We start from the raw sequence: 13,847 nt of genomic DNA on the forward strand, positions 1-13,847 counted from the left end.
TTTCCTAGTCAGAGTGTTCAATTTTGGTTTCATCTGACGAGACTTAAAAAAGGCTCTGTTCAAAAAGGCTTTCTTTTATGAAGACCAGATTTATGACATGTCCATCGACATTCGAGCTTTAGATAGGCCACTTCCATGATTAATGATCTGCTCTTGTGAGGGACAGCACTTTTTTTACTTTTCTGAATTTTGACTTGTAACGTCACCCTGGTTTAAATTTCTGACCTCTTTGCTGTTTCACTTGGTCTCCATGATGCTTTTGATTCACTAATGATCTCTGACAAACTCCTGAAACTTCACAGGAAAGCTGCATATATACTCAGATTGAATTAAACAATAATTTGGGAAATTAAGTAAAATAAAGGTTTGTCTGTGTTTTTTTTTTCTTCTAAAACTAAACACATCTCTAAGTGACAGTTTTTTTTTGTTTGTTTGTTTTTGCCTTTTTCATCAAACTCCTGAGATCTCTGGTTCTGTAAGCCTTTTCTCAGGAAATATTAACTTGGTGAGTGTGCGCTCTTAATCATATTAAGCGCTAGACGGTTAGTCAGAAATTATTTGTGTAGAAAACTCTTCAGATGAGACAGGCTGTTATTCACTTTGCTGACAGTTGAGAAATGACAGAAACAGAGAAGTGTTTTAGATTTGCAAAAAATGAACCACAGTTTAGCAATTTTCCTTTCTCACTGAGTTAACCTTCAGGTCAGCAAGTTGTGCAACAAAAATGAAACAAAATGACACTAGGATCAAAGTCAGACATTTTTTTGTCTTCCATTAAACACCAGGACATTGAGTTTTGGATTTGTGCACATAGCAGCATGATTGTGATGAACACATATCAGCTGCCAGTGGAGGCCAAGCTGAGTTTAGCTTCCTTAGTGGCACGTATCAAGCTGCAGTCAGCGAGTCACGGCCTTCTCTCTCATGCAAAAATGTGCAATTCTCAAGATTTGTCCATCATCATTTGAGTCAAATCAGCAGAAATCAGCCAACACACAGGAAAAGGAGAATTGTGAAAACATGTAAATCATAATTTCTGTTAGCAAATTTTAAGGAAGCCCTTTTGTAATGCGCGAAAGCAGCCCTCGCTCCTATGCCCATTACCACATACAGTACCGTGTGCACCTAATGTGGCTTAATAGCGGTTTTAGAAGATTTATGCTCGCTCTGCAGTTGTTCACAAAAGCTGGCTGACAGGCAGACAGGTCAGAACGTGTGATAAATTCAATAAAAACTGTCTATTCTGCTTTGGCAGCCTGAGCTCATAACCCACTGAACTGCAGCCCAGAGGGAAAGACCCCACAGGGATGAGCCCACAGAAGATCCACAAGCGCACAGACAGACCTGAATTTGCAAACTTTAATTTAAAAATGTAGGAATACTTTGCATTTCAAATTGAGTTCAGACTCATAAATACTTTATTGAAACTAAAAGGGAAATTAAATGTTGCTGCAGCTCATGTCACGCAAGATTTTTCCAAGATGTTGTTGTAGACGCTGATGGCTGTGGGCAGGAAAGATCTCCTGTAGCAGTCTGTGTTACAGCAAATCTAAAGAAAACTCCGACTGAAGACACTCTGGTTTTGTATGACAGTCTCAGGAAGAAAATACTCAAGGTGGTTCATATTTTCTTGATTTTTATGAAGAATCCTTCTGTGCATCGTTATCTCCAGTGGTTTTCCAGAACAGAACCACTGGCCTTTTTTTTTTTTTTTAAATCAAGTTGCTTAGGCACTGACTCTGTATTTATACAGCACTTTACTTAATGCTATTTCTCATGAATCTATAATCTGATTTATCTCGCTCACATTTCAAGATAAGACGACTGTTCCCACAACATGCCACAAAGCGGTCCACCAGCTCTCTGTTCTCTGCTTATCACCCATCGCTGATACACACCGCAGTCATTGGAGTTTTTCTGCTGATGATTTAGGCTCCGTTATGCTGAGACTCAAGAGTAAAATTCTGTGGCATTGGTGGAAACATTAAGCCGTCCGGCAGGAAAACGACCTCAAACGCACAGCGTTACGGCTAGCAAAGCAAAACACACTCATCTGTTGAGGTGAGCCAATCAGAGTCCAGACCTAAATACATCTAAGCTTGAGCTAATGCAAAAAAAAAAAAAAAAAAAAAAAAAAAAGGGAAAAAATATTTCTAAATGTGCAAAGCTGGTAAAGGAATAACCCAAAAGGCTTACAGCTGCTGTGTGGCGAAAGCTGGCTCTACACCTGCAGCTGCTGCTAAAACTCTCATGACAAAAACTGAAATGTATTTAGTGACTTAATTAAACTTGCCCTCTGTTTTATTACATGTTTTTGGCTTCTAACTGTTCGAGCTCCTTCTTCATTTACAGCTTGGTTTGTGCATTTTATTTTATTTTTTTGTGACCTCTTTGATGAGTCAACGGACATTTTTGATAGATCAGCTACTCCTGGGAAGGATCACCACACCACTGCGCCATGTTTTCTCCATTTGTGGATAATGACTCCCACTGTGGTTAGCTGGAGTCCCAAAGCCTTAGAAACTGCATTCTAACCCTTACCAGACTAGTCCTTGCCAATTTGTTTTTTTTTTCTTTAAATCTGTTCTTGAATTTAGATCAGAACATGGTGTGTTGCTTTTAGAGATCCTTAAGCCTACTTCGTGTTGTCAAGATAGGTTATTGTTTCTGAGTCTCTTGTGAGGCACTGTGTACTCTCCAGTGAAATACGGCAAACTCATAAGGTCCTCATGTTTAAAATAGGGTAACATGACAAATAAAAGATCACGTGTTGTAGAGAAGAACCCACAAAGTAAGATAGTGGTCTGCTTTTACAAACTGAGAAGATTCATTCAAGTTCATTCACAACCAAGCAACACAATATTAGAAATACTTCTTCTACAGACTAGTTAGTGTCATGTCTCCTTGCATTTACATCCGAACACTAAAATCAATGCAGCTCACACACACACACACACCCACAGCACAATGGCAAGGAACAGGGTGTGGGAAAACTTCTCAGGTGTCTGTTTTCTTTGCATCTAATTCATTAGTTCAACAACCAGGTCATAACCCAGTTGATGCCTTTATGAAACTATCTGCTTCAAATCTGCTTAAGGTCAGCTCATACGAGCAGCAAAACAAGGCAGGGCGTGGAAAGCATTCGCGTTGTGGCTCCCCTTCTACAAACCTGTGTGTGAGGGAGTTTATTGGAGCATGTTTTAAAAGTACAATGACATAAAATGAAGTTTATTTTGGCAGATTGAAGAAATGAGGAAGGAAGGTGGGCTGTCTGTGTTTCTTTTGTTGCCACCAGGGGGCAGTGTCATAATTCCCACCGGAGCTGAGGGGGGCTTCACCGTTAGCATAAATGTCCTTTTTATAACCCTCGTTTGTTCAGGTGCAGAGCGACTGCGCGGCTCAAACACCTACACTGTAAACCGCGTCTTACTGTACACACTTGTAGCCCACTCGAGTAAGCATGTTTCAGGGGGCGCAATGGAAGAGTTAGAGTTCAGTGTGTAGGAAGGATGACTTAAACAGAGGCAGGGCGGGGGCGTAAGGTGCACCACAGAGGATGTGATGTACGTGGTGGGAACCGGGGGTCTTGTTTTCTCCACCATAGCTTCTGCGGTCAGGGAGGCTGAGAGGCGCATCTGTGGTGGAATTTGTCTCCGTTCAGTTGTGGTCATTTATGAGAAGCAGGGTGTGTGTGTGTTTTGGTGGTTCTTTGTTGGGTTTTCTTTCTTTCTTTCTTTCTTTCTTTCTTTCTTTCTTTCTTTCTTTCTTTCTTTCTTTCTTTGTTATTTTTTTTTTTTTTTACGTGTCCGTGCGTGAGCTTGTTAAAGGGAAACTCGCTGCCCACTAAGCCCTGATATTTGAAATCAACAGGGATTGGATTTGCGCACAGATTCTCCATTTCTGTGAAAATACGAATGGAATGGGTCAAGAATGAAAGAAGAGGCAGTCTGGCTCTCTGGTTTTTATGACTGTGGGGGTCATTACATTTAATAGGATCAAGTTAATAAAACAACAAAGTTCAGTCTTTTTCTTTTCTTTTTTCTTTCTTCAACGTTGGTGTAATTTTTTTTCTCATTGGTTGGTTCATCCTTGTTGTGAAAATAAATATTGCATGATCTGAAGGAAAACTGACCGAGTAGTCACTGACACCCCGAGAGAAGATGGATAGAAAATCCCTGCATCGATTCGCAAACTCCACTTTGTTATTGTAGGACGCAGAAGGCTTTTTCTTGGCATAATTTCCAAAACAGCTCACTGGACTGTAGTCGCTATCTACTGGTTGTTATGGTTACTTGATGACACCAGCATATTGTCCTCCTCGTTGTGTGTTTGTTAGGGATATAAATATGGATTTCATGCAGTTTAGAGACTTGTGGCTAAAAGACTTTAACCTCTGTGTCACATCAAATTTATGAAACAGGAAAAAGTATTAAGTGGTGTAGTTAAATTTATTTGAAAGGCAATTAACAACTTTGTCACACAGATTGCACCTAGATAGCACAATAAAGCTGTCTGTGATATATTTAAATTTTTTTTCCCAACTAAATAAATGTTTTCCAATCTAAATTGGAGCAAAACTAACAAATGTGCAAGCATAGTATGAAAAGTAATTAATTAATTACACTTTAAAGTTGATAAAAGATCCTTTTTTTAAACCAGCTCTACATCTAACTCCTGTTTTGAAGTTCAACAGGACATATTTAGCTGCTTTCCACGCCTGTCAGTGTGTTTGTGCAGGCCTCACGGGGTCTTTGGGGCAATTGCTCGAAAAGTAAGTGGTGGTGTGGGGGGAGGGGGTTGTGCCTGAGTGGGTGGGTGCAGGTGGGGATTTTCTTTTTCTTTTTTTGTTCTTTCTTTTTTTTTTTTCCTGTTGCGTCCATTCCCTGCTGGATGGTGAAAAGTGCAGCGCAGCAGAAATGCATTCCAAGGTGTGGGGGCTCGGAGAGGGGCGGTGGGACGGCGTGGAGGGGGAATCTGCGTCGGTTCCACGACTATCAGGTTCTTTTTGGCTGAGCTGCGGGTTTGGCCTCATCATCGCTTAATGGCAGGAAAAGAAGGGAGAGTCTATAGATGATTGCTGGTGATAAAACGCCAAAACCAGAGAGAGAGAGAGAGAAAGAAAAAAAAAATGTTTAAGCCCAAACGTTTTATTGTTTACAGATAAAACCTGCTGCCAGAGCTGCTTAAAAGGCCAGCGGGGGTTTTCTTGAAATCCCGGCGATGGGTCGTCGCGGACAGAAACAGATTCACTTTTAAGGAAGAAAACGCTGCCTGTTAGGGGTCGCTCGGCGTTTCGGCGCTCGCTGATACATCTGTATGTGTGCGCCATGTGTCGCCGGGAGAAGCCTGCAGCGGGCCTTGTAGCCTGTCTGACTGCTAATGAACTTGGACCGGTGTCTGTGAACGTTGGGGCTGAAAGGCCTCTTTCTCCCATTCCGGCTACAGGCACCCAACTGTCACTCGCTGACCTACAGCTCTCTGATTATGTCACTAATGCTTAGAAGGCTCTGCATTCATCCATCATTAGGCTACAAGTCTGGACACCCCAATCAGACCCCCACCATTAAAAGCTTGGACAAGTCTCTTTTCAGTTTGCTCACTGATCGCAGCTGCTGCTCTGCACCGAAAAAAGACGGTGCGCCAAAATAATTCGCCTTTGTCTCGTGTGGCTCTTCTAATCCAAGCAAGGTGAGTGAGCAGATAAAGCTAAAGGAGAAAACCAGTTAAAATGCAAACACAGATGTCTTTATTGAGACCAACACTATGCTGAATGTAAATAAATACTAATCTCCCCCAGAAGACAATGACTTTATAAATGACTTAAGCTGTTCTGTGATTAAAGAATGTCTTTTTGAGACCAGAGTGAGTTTTTTTTTTATAGACCATTGCTGTGCCAAACACTGTGTGGGTGAAGAGCAACACCACATAAATCTTTTAACACCGCTGATGTGATGAAACACGGTGTTGGTGGCATCATGCTGTGGGAATGCCTTCCTCCAGCAGAGTCGATGGAACATGAACGGCGTTGAATACGTCTGTCTCTGTTTTAACTTTGCATCGGATCGCAGCAAAAACAGGCTTCAGCTGTGGAGACTCCTAAAACTCCCGTCTCGATTGCAGCTCTTCTGCCATCTATCAGTCGCTCCGTTTCTCTGTGTCGCAATTAAAAACACCGGATGTGAGCAGTCGTTCCCGAGAAAACAATAAAACTGCCATTTGACGAACGACCGACTGGATTTCGTGTCTGTTTAATAGCACAGTGGTACGGCTTTTAACTCCATTATGTGTCCTAGCTGGTGGTAGTTTAGCGCTTTTGACGAAGATTATTTATAACGGAGGATCCCCACATGGTTTTTTACTTAAGCCGATGCGGGCTCAGCCTCCTGAATATGTAGGAATCCATTGAGAGCCCGTCGTCAGGAGCAACAGGGCTGGCGAGGAGGAGGAGGGAGAAGGAAAAAAAAAAAAAGGAGGAGTCTAGTGTCCACCCATCCACTTCTCCTTTTCTGTCGTTTTCTCCCTCTGCCATCCTCCCCTCCCCTCCTCTCTCACATGGGCTTTGCCTTTGGCTGAACGCTGGGATTCTTTCACAGAGGCTGCTGGTTGCCAAGACAGAGCGAGCCTCAGAAAAGCTGGGCGAATGTATGTGGGTCAATGCGAGTCAGAAGGGGGCTTTTCATTCTCCTTTACCCCCCCGACTCCCAAACCCTCCCTTTCTTTCTCTTTTTGTTCCTCTGTTCTTTTTTTTGTTCTTTTTGGCTCTGTTACCCGCTCCCTTCACCCCGCTGAGTGAAAAGATAACACTGATTTGTGTCTGTCCTGTTTATTATTCTCCAGGACTCGACGCTCAAACAAGGCCCAACAAGATATGGAGCCGTGTCCTATTGACTTATTAACTTCTCCCTCTGTGCGCGCACACATCCCTTAACGTCTCTCTCTCTCTCTGTCTCTCTCTCTCTCTGTCTCTCTCTCTCTGTGCGTTCGGCTTGTGCTCCTGACTCACGGACAAACAAATCACTCTTCACTCTGAGAAGTGGACGGCGTGCACTAAAAAGGATCTGGAGCAGATGTTTCTTTGGCCTCAGTCTCACTTCCTTTCACCAGTTCTTCTTTCCCTTCCTCTTTTTGTCTGGATGCTGAGCCGTTTTTGCTGTTTCTGTGGAAGCCCGACACAACAGACGCAGAAAAGCTCTCCACTGTCTTGGACTTTACCTTGTTTGTTTGCCTCTGCCTGCCATATGTGCCGTTTGTCACTTCATGGGTGACTTTGTGTTCTCTCCATTAGTCAAGAGACAACCAGAACAGAAGCCACATGGCAGAAACATTTTCCAGCCCAGAAGGTTCACAAGTGTCATCTTAGTCACACGTCTTTGTAGTGGCCTCCGCGGAGGTTTTTGTTGACGGTGCCCGTCAGAAGTTCGCCAACACTCTTACTCTGCACAAATGTCACATGACAGCCCCTAAGCGCTGCGTCGAGAGCCGTTCTTTAGGCAGCAAGCAACTTCAACGGGTTTCAAAAACTCAGCACTATTGTTGATTTACTGAGAAACCACAGCAGCCAATTACAAGGTTCTGGCATACTTCGCTCTCTACATATTTGACCACATTTCTGAGCGGAATCGGCGGAGTTCATTTAAACGAGTCGGTTTCTGGGTACAGACGCAGCCTTTTCAAAAGGTCGAGGTCGAGGTCATGCCGAACGCTTAGTGCTAGCCCGATTGTTTCCACTCTAATGAACCGTTTTGAGGTGTGTTTGGGATCTCAGAGTTGTTGGATCACCCAGCTGTGTCACAATGTTTTCATGTGGCGTTTTGACGTGAGGTTGAAGACTAAACGTTTATTATTCCATCCACTTTGTGCCGTGCACCAGAACCGCAGGCCCTCAGCATGAAGCTGCCACCGCCGCGCCTAAAAGCAGCTACCGTCACTGACTTGAACTTCATGAAAACATCATCTACTTTGTTGAAACTTGGATGCAAGATCATAGAAATCACATTAGGAATGACCCCTCACTTCAACACACACATATCTATATATCACATAAATTACTTTATTTATATAGAGATTTTGTGTGCAGTAAATTTCTTAACCTGGGACCCAAGTCTGAATTTAGTACCACAAACAAGCAAAGTGGTGTGACAATAAAAAACTCCTTGAATCATTGAATTGAAAATTTGCAGTCTAGTTTAAAAGATTGGTCAATAGACACAAATAAACAACCAATTTGTATGATTTCTGATAAAAAGTGAGGTCAAATGTCCAAAAGCAAGAGGTTTCTCTGCACCTTACTAAAGGAGAGTTCACCAAATACCAAGAGGGAGGGGTTATGTCTTGAGAATTTAAACATCCCAGGATTTAAAACCCCTCTCTTGCCTGCGACGAGCATTATGTGGACTTCTGACTTCTGTGGTTCGCCAGGCATCTCCTTTAGAGACAGTGAAAGCAAGTTTGTGTGGCTGAGTTCGTCCTTCCCCAGGAAAAGAACGTGTTTGACAATGGGGTAAAAAAAAAAAAAGAAAAAAAAGAGATATCCCAGATATCCACTTCAGAGCGCTTGCTATTATTTCATTAGATTGATATCAGGTTGTCTTACACCGCCCTCTTTCTCCCCCAGTCGCCCTTCTGTGGCCGAGTCTCTCATTTCAGCAAAGACAATGGCCTGTCTTTCCTGCAGTACTGAGTAAATGTCAGGTACTGTCTACCCTCCTCCTCATCTATTCACTGAAATACTCCAAGGGCTTAGGGGTAGATATCCATCTAGCGGGGTCTGTATACAATGTGTGCTACATGGTATAACTCAAGTCAAATCACGGGCTCGAGTTTCCCCCTCACATGTATGCGGTTTACAGAAACGCACAATACCTCAACAAAGGAGTTTAGGCATTTTCACTGAACAATGGGTATTTTTTTTTTAAGCTTAGAAGTTATGTCTTTTTCACGAATGTCAACGTGATTTAAAAATAGGATAGTTTATTTGAATGGAAGAAGAAGGAAAATCATCGTTTTGTTTGTTTGTTTTTTTTCCAAAAAGCAATCCTGAAGAGACTGATGCGGAAAGGGGAGGCACTGGTTCTCGGCAAACTGATGGCATCTGTTATGTTATATGATTAGGACATTAACTCCTTCCATAAAAGACACCTCTGGCAGTCTTCGGCTTCAGCTTTCATATTCCCCTTTCTCTGCTTTTGGACATCTGGCAGGCATACGCTTGAAGCTGCACGGAGAAGGGAGGATGTGGGGGTAGGGATCGATTCCATAACTCCACGGACTGTTGACGGAGAACTTCAGGATTTTCACCAAGGGAGGGAGAAGGAGGCTGGAGGGACCGGGTGGACATGGTTCCTTTCAGATGTAAGCGTGTGCATTTTTTATTTTATTTTTTTCGGTGCGGTTGTGTTTGGCTCCAGCGAGTGTGTTTCTGCTGTAACACTATAAGGGGGAAAAAACAATTAAAACTCCAGTCACCTGATTTCCCGCCTCTCATATCTGCATTGTTTTTTTGTTTTTTTTTCTTTCTCGCTTCCTGCGTGCCTGGGATTTCTACCAGATATTTCGAGAAGGCCTGTCCTGGCGGTGATGACAACAACATGTGTGCTGCTGCGCGGCTGTTTGCAGGCTTCAGAGAGAGACATGAACAATAGGTCAAGTCGTGGGCTGTAAGGCTTTACTTGATAATTTCTCTAAGTTATGATTAGCCGTCAAACGTCAACCAGGGCCTGTTTTGCAATGTCTGCCTCGGTAAGAGGGTGATTTATGAAAGCGATTTGGGATTCCTTCATGATTTTAAACATGGCGGTGGGGGTGAGGGAGGGGGGTTAAATATCATTGAACTCAGCTGGAGGAAACTTGGACGAACACATCACACGGTAAAGCCTGAAACAATGAAAGGAAGACTCGGAGGTGACATGGAAGGCAACCTCGAGCTCACGAAAACGCCAGTGCATTATCACAGCTCCGCATTATCTTAACCTCGCTCCCAGCATCCCTCTGTGGCCCTCGCAGGAAGCTCGGCCGCCTCCCGTCAAGCTCTCTTCATCTCCGCGTTTATTTTCTTTCCGCCGCGCGTGTCCAGCGGGAGCTTTGCAAATGACCTAGTTTTGGTCAGGACTCAATGGGGCGCCTTGTGCCAAGTCCTCCTGGTGCCAGACGGGGGTCCGGGGACAAGGCCCCACCAGATATGCTCAGCGAGAGCGGTATCCCTTGTTGTTCTAGGGGGAAGGGTTGATTTGGTGTTTATTTTTTCAGGTAATCAGTTAATCCTGTGGTTTGGTTTGGTTTAGTTTTGTGTGGTCACCTGACCACATAAAGCCTGAAAAAAAAAAAAAAAAAAAAAAACTGAAAATGCTTTACTTGCACCCTTTGGAATGTTTTAGCGTTTTGTCACATTAACTTTAATCTGTTTTAGTGGCATTTTATGCAACGGACCAGCTCAAAGTAGAGCAGCAGCTGTGAAGTGTTTCAAAAATAAATATCTGAATTGTGTTGCATGCATTTTACTTTGGTTCCCTTTTAATACAATCCAACAACAGAACACAAGAACCTAAACATAAAGAGATGGATGTATACGGCAAACCCTTATAAGTAAAAACGTTAAGCTGTATACGGCAAAACTTTCTGAACATAAATAAACCACGCAAACAAAGGATAAAAAAAAAAAAAAACAACAATCCCCAGGATCGTGACAAAAACATTCCTACCCACCTAAATTGAGAACCGTTGCAGAAAGAGGTTTATTCAAAGAAGTTACTAAGATTCACACGCTAACTCTGGAGGAGCTGCAGAGATCCACGGCTCAGGTGGAAATACATGCTGACAGGACAACCGCATGTCCCACACTCCACTTTCTCATCTTCATGGAACAGTGAGAAGAAGAAGACCCCAATGTTAAGTTCATCTTCATAGTTCACCACAACCCTTGTTGGGGATACTACAAATATATGGAAGGACGTGTTAAATTCAGATGAGACCAAAACTGAACTTTTTGGTCCACATGTGTGGAGGAACACGCTGCAGATCACCCTGACTTCGCCATTGTGAGACTTTTTGGGGCAGGATAAAAAAACTGGTAAAAGATGTAAAAGTTTTAAGTCCGGAGTGGAGAGTCGTATGTATTTAGGTGCATCTGCATAAAGGGGACCTAGTACAAATACTTGACTTTTTGAAATTTTATTTGAACTTTTTTAAAAATATATATATATGTCTGTCTTCCTTCCTTTATGTACTACTTTGTGCTAATGTGTCACGTAAAATCCGAGATGCATTTAAGTTTGTGGTTCTAAGACGAAAATGTAAAAATGTGCAAGAAAGCACCATAAATAAGGAACTCTTTTGAAGAACTGGACCCATTCGATTCAGCATCCTTCTCGGTTTCTGGAAACACGCAGCGAATTCAAGCCAAAATCGCACGGCCACAAAACTTGATATTTATTGTGTAACCGAAGCCAAAGGATTCAATTATGTGATCGCAAACTCCAGAGGACTGCGCCTATTAAATATTCAATAAAGTGCGGCATGAAACAACTCACATTTCTGGCTGTACGGTTCACGAGTGAATATGATTTCCATCGGTCAGCGGAGCCCTGTTTTGGAAACGCGAGGGTGACAAACAAATCAGCGCCTGTGTAGGGCTCTGTTACAAGCAGCTGCGAGCCAGCTCTCCGGGGTTCTTTTTCTGGTGCTTGCGCTTTATTAGCTAAATTATAAGTTTATGGCGAACAGAAACGGAGGGTGGGAAAACAGGATCTGGCCCCCATTTGGGTTGTTTGGTATTTTAATCTCGGCATTCTCATCTGTAATGTTCTGTTGACTGTTGTGGCCTTCAGTGCTGGAGGTGCATAGTTAGCTGCCTCATGGAAAATGTGCATCACTTCCCCACACTCGGCTCGAGCCAGGCGCGCAACAAACATGTCGGCGTACGTGGACGGAAATCGGGACGCACACACGCACGCGCGCGCGTAGACGAGTTGGTGTGAGCGCGAAGCCAGCTCGTTCAGACAAAATAACTTTGTCTGAAGATGGCATACAATTTTTCAAAAGTCTGATCCATTACTTCCTGTACAAGCGAGGGCAGCGCCAAAGAGAGGCGCGGGGTGGGGGAACGTTTCGCTTAATGAGCAACTCTTTCACTGAACCAGACAGTTTATAGGGTGGCTGCCAGCCTCATTAAGGGGAGTTCTTAATTGCTCTTTTCTAGCCAAAAACCCAAAAGCTGAAACATCTGCTAGCCAACAAGCCTTCTTCCTCCTCCCCAGTCCACGCTTCCTCCGTCCATATTGCGCGTTTGTTGTTGTTGTTTTTGTTCGAATCCGGCGCCTCGATCAACAATTACGTCCTGGACAAAGCAGCACGACAAAACGCCTGTTGAGTGTTTTATGTATTTTACTGTTTTATACAGTGTTCTACATTTTATCACGTGGACCACAAGCTTTGATGTATGTCTTTATGTGTCACACCCAGACTTACTTACGTGGCACATAAGTAAGAAATGGAAAAAAAAAAAGTAATGCATTTTTTTCTTTCAAATAAATTTTGTATACATCCTTTCCCTTTGGTAAAATATAATCGAGTGCGACCAATTGTCCTCAAAAGTTACCTGAATAGTGAGCAAAGTCTACTTGTGCATAATTTACTGATGTGAACAAACCATTCCCGTTGTGAAACACGGTGGTGGCAGTATCATGGTGTAAAGATGCTCTTCTTCAGCAGGGACGGGGGAAGCTGGTCAGAGCTGATGGGACGATTGATGGAAATATGGGGCAATCTTTGAGAAAAACCTGCAAAATACTTGAACAGAGGTGCCCAAGATTCAAGGAAATAGTTCATGTTAAAGTATTTAGGCCTAAGTATAATTGAAAATCTGCTACAATTTAAGCAATTCTGTGAAAAAGTACAAAAGTTTCAGCCTCTAGATGCAGAACGCCGATAGAAACATATCTACAGAGCATGCAGAGTGGAAGCAAAAGGAGGCTCTGCAGATGGTTGGCGAAAACATTAGATTTTTAAAACTTAATTGGCAACAAGCAAACAAATAAAAATCTAAATTTGGTTCTTTTGAAAAGAATAGATGACATCGTTTCTACAATGCATTTTTTTGTGTTATTTAGTAAGATTAACATCATTTTAGCAAACCGGTAGCCTTGCTCTGTATTTTTTTTCACTGTTGAGCAAGAACAGAAGTTGTTTTGAAGTCATATATTTCATAAATCCTCTAAAAAAAAAAAAAAAAAAAGATGGACATGTCTGTCGCAACAACCAGATGATATAAACACTTGGCAGCAACCGTTTCCTTTACATCCTCGATGTTGCGCAACTGCCTTAAATCTGGCAGCTGTCTTGTTCTTCTATTTAGGTTAACCTGCACAAGTAATAAAAAAAGGAATGATGTCTCCTGAAGATGAATGGCGTACTGTAGCTGCTGTGCTGCACTTACATGGACAAAATATTTATAGTGAGGTTCTGCTGAAATACTGAGAGCGGTAAATAAATTACCTGCAGTAGTTAAGTCTCCAGACTCCATGTTTCTTCTTTATTTGGAGTAATGTCTGAATTTTAGAGGCAAAAGCAAACAGCAAGTCCAAGTAAACCCTTCCTATCTTAAAACTCAAAATCAGCCTTGAGATTTATTCAGAGCAATTTTGGAACATGCATTTGATTTATTTAACAGATTAAAACATTATTAAAAAGTTAATTTATTTAATTCAGTTTAAGTGGACATTATAAAGATTAATTGCACATCGACTGATGTTTTCAAGCTTTTATTTATGATTATTTTCTGCTTCAAGCTCATGAAAAGACATAAATTACTTAACATTACGTCATACCAATAAAAAACATTTTTCACACAAATG

At 42.3% G+C, this 13,847-nt stretch overlaps 1 long non-coding RNA gene across 2 annotated transcripts; it reads left to right on the forward strand.

Annotated features, from left to right (window-relative positions):
• The first annotated feature begins 8,323 nt into the window (after nucleotides 1–8,323).
• Nucleotides 8,324–11,055, forward strand: LOC106935739 (uncharacterized). 2 transcript variants are annotated; one of them, XR_001421958.1, is made up of 3 exons: nucleotides 8,324–8,691; nucleotides 9,201–9,351; nucleotides 9,548–11,055. It is a non-coding gene; the product is annotated as an uncharacterized LOC106935739 (long non-coding RNA). The 2 variants fall into 2 exon arrangements; XR_001421956.1 differs by having other exon boundaries at nucleotides 8,324–9,351.
• The last annotated feature ends 2,792 nt before the right edge of the window (nucleotides 11,056–13,847 follow it).

Source organism: Poecilia latipinna, unplaced genomic scaffold (genome assembly GCF_001443285.1).
Source record: "Poecilia latipinna isolate Pla-1442-1.1 unplaced genomic scaffold, P_latipinna-1.0 Scaffold73, whole genome shotgun sequence".
In the NCBI taxonomy this organism is placed as follows: Eukaryota; Metazoa; Chordata; class Actinopteri; order Cyprinodontiformes; family Poeciliidae; genus Poecilia; species Poecilia latipinna.